We start from the raw sequence: 3708 nt of genomic DNA on the forward strand, positions 1-3708 counted from the left end.
TCCCTTCTTCTGCTTTGGTGAATTCTGTGAAACTAGATGTTCCTTGATGTAATGATTCTTAAGTAATTAAAAATTGAGGCATAGGGGCACCGCACAGCATAGCCCTAATGGCCCAGCCCAGGTGCATGCCGTGTGTTCTCATCTTGGAAACGATGTGATAACTGCACAATGGTAGTTCCAGATTGCAAAGAAAGACTGAAGAAATTATTAGAAAATGAAACAGCCAACACTGGAACCCTGAGAAAGGAAAAAAAAAGCTATTGACGTTATGAAATAAGTTTTGCACAATATTTGAAAGTGGTTCCTGGATAAGCAAGTATAGAATGCATAAAATTATATACTAGTAAAACTAAGTCAAAAACACTGGGACTCTTAGGAGAGAGTCATTGTGTGCAGAAGCAGAAAGCTAGCAGAACTGCTGAGTTAAGGGTTAATGTTATTCTTTCTGGCCAATGCCTAACAGCTTTGCCCATGTCATTTATCATTGAGCGTCACAGGAAAATGCAAATAGCTGACCTCAGAGCTCTGAGCTCTGAAGTATAATAAGTCAAAAGTTAAAGTCTAAATAATGATAAGTTTGCCATTATTATTATTTTGGCCACAGGCCTGGGAATAGGGGAAGCTTGAAACTTTGGGGAACAATTTTAATTCTTGATTCTTCATGGGATGTGGCTATTCTTTTGAATTTGATTTAACAATGATTATACAATGTCTTTTTTTCTACCTGCTTTTGGAGTATCAATAAAAGACTGGGGCAAGAAAAAGGTGAGAGAGCGAGTGGAGAGTGAGTGGAGAGTGAGGTGCACATGAGGTGTGCATGACGTGAGTGTAGAGTGAGAGAGAGAAGAGTGAGTGAAGAGAGAATGTGAGGTGTGTATGGAAAGTGCATGTGTGATGTGTGACGTGTGTGTGAAGAGTGAAAGGGGTGTGTATGAGTGAGGGAATTTGAGAAAAGAAACGCACACAGGAGAAAAGCAGAGTGCACAGGAGAATGCAGAGTGCGTGCAGCCTCAAACTGAGAGAGAGAGAGAGAGAGAGAGAGAGAGAGAAACTTTAAGCCTTGAAAAATTGCCTGTCTGGGGTTGGGGATTTAGCTCAGCGGTAGAGCACTTGCCTAGCAAGCGCAAGGCCCTGGGTTCGGTCCCCAGCTCCGGAAAAAAAGAAAAAAAAATTGCCTGTCAGTTTGTACCCAAAAGTTGTCCGTTTATTATGCACCTTCCAGATACCCCTGCTTCCAGTTGAGAACTCCGATCCTGTGTCGAGGCTGGACCCCAACATTAGACATACAGCATCACCTCAGAGTGGAAATATTGTTTCCTGTTGTCTGGTGGGGCCTCCAGACCTTTGCTATGGAGATGTGGCTGATGAACTGTTACTATAAGGAGATTATGCAAGGCAAAGCAACCATGTAAACAGTCTCTTTACACAAACTGGCTTTTAAAAATAGAGCCTATGTTCCCCCTTGAACTCCTGAGCCTCCATGTCCCATCTCTCCAGGGCTGGAATTACAGGCATGTGCCACCACGCAGTTCATGTGATGCTGGAGCTCAAACAAAGGGCTCTGTGGATGCTTGGCAAGCATCCAGCCAACCAGGCTATCTCTTTCTAGTAAGGCTAATTAATTTAATTTAATAATTTAAATTAATCTGATGTAAAACTATGTGGTGCACAATTCAGTGGAAACTCTTTGCCTGCTTAGAAGTGTGTGTGTGTGTGTGTGTGTGTGTGTGTGTGTGTGTGTGTGTATGTGTACAGTAGTAGTAGTAGCAGCTGCAACAGTAATGATGGTGATTTAAACTCTAGTACTGAGCTGTACTTCAAGTCTTGGTCTAGGGCTTTGAATATTTATCTACATATTTGCTTTCTATATCATGGTAAGCTGAATTGTGACACATCATCTCCCTCTTGTAAATTTTTGACATGTGTTATAAAAAAAATCTACTTTTCTTTCTATTATATATTAATTTGTTGTGTCAAAATGCTTTAATTTCCTGGAGAGTTTAATCACTTAGATACTTTATAACTCCGAGTATTAGAAGTTCTCAGAACTGGAGAGATGGATCAGCTGGTAAGAGTGCTGGGTGCTCTTCCAGAGTACCTGGGTTTGATTCCCAGCACACACATGTTGGCTCATAACCATCTGTAACCATCTGATTCCAGAGAGTCGAACACCCTCTTTGACCTCCATAGGAAAGACACCCACAAATAAATTAAAGATGATTTTATTTTAAAAATAGAAATTCTTTATGCTTATCCTGTGGCATCGCCTGCTTATGAGCCCATGGATATTCTAAGGGATATCCTTTTGTTGCTCCTTGACAGACAGCCCATGCCAATACCTAGGACTTGAAAATAGTGACTATTTACTATATTTTATCATCATGGGCCCATGGATTCCTTCAGGGTTCTGCTGGGTGGTTCTTCTGTCCAATAGTGTGGCTACCTGGTTGGAGGATCCAGCCCCATCCAAGAGTCAAAGAGCAGGGTGTAGGCCTGGCTCCCATGGTGCTCCAGCATGGCCAGGCTTACAGATGGTGGACCTCCTGGTGACTTGGGATACCTGAGATTATCACTAAGTAAAAGTTCCAGGTGTTTCACAGCTTTGTCCCAGAAGCCCCAGAGAATCTCTCACTGAGTTTTAGTGGTCAAGCAAGTCACTAAGCCTAGCCTTTCACAGAGTTAAGAGAATTTGAGGTTGTCAGCCCAGCTGTTTTTGTGAAACACAATTCTCAAATGTTTCCTAGAATTAGATCAAATCATTATATTGATATATGTACTGGTTACCTCTTTTGATGATTCTTATCATGTCGATTTTATTGACTGGGGCTTGGATTTGTACCATTGCTTAAGGGCTCTTCTGTGTTACTCTGGGATATACAGGGCTTTGAGGTCCTACGCAGTGATTGTTCTATGGAACTCATTGGAACAAGCACCGTGGTCCTGGACTGGTGTGGACATTATTTTTCACATTTCTTAAATCAAATTCTCCAGCTCTGTGACTTGCCTTTAAGCCTTGCCTTCACAGTTGGAAACACTTTCTTCATTTTCCTTTTTTTGTAATTTCCATCCATTTGTTAGCTTGCTAGTCTTGGTTACATAAATAGTGTCCTCAAGGCAGTAGGATAGAAACAAAGTTAAGTGTAAAAGGATTTCCAGTGTGGGGTGGGGTGGGGGTGCGGGTGGGGACAAATGCAAGGTGCTAGAGGGACAGCTCAGTGGTTTGCTTACTGTTCTTGCCAAGGACTTGTGTTCAATTCCAACTTTAGTGGATTGATGCCCTCTTCTGGCCACAGAGAGCAACTGCACCTACACACATACCCCCCCACTCCCCATATATACAGAATTTAAAAATCAAATAAAAATTTCAAGAATTATCTAAGAAATAAAACCAAACACAAATACATCTAAGATGCCTTAAATGGCTCCATTTCACTGAGGGGGCAGCCAGTAGGATGTCGGTTTTCTCGGCTACCAGAGCTCTATCATAACTGGTGCACTTACTACAGCCTTTAATAATTGGTTCTTACGTGAAAATGAGATTTGCAAAAGTGATTCTATCATGAAGATCAGTACCATACAGATCTATACTTGCGAACACTCAGTGTATCTACAGCATCACAGAGACCTTCTACGAATGTTAGCTTGAACAACCAATCACCTTTCACATTTCTGTGTGAGGTTCTGGGCAGCAAAGCCAGGAGGGACCCG

Source organism: Rattus norvegicus, chromosome 10 (genome assembly GCF_021556685.1).
Source record: "Rattus norvegicus strain SHRSP/BbbUtx chromosome 10, alternate assembly SHRSP_T2T, whole genome shotgun sequence".
Lineage (NCBI taxonomy): Eukaryota > Metazoa > Chordata > Mammalia > Rodentia > Muridae > Rattus > Rattus norvegicus.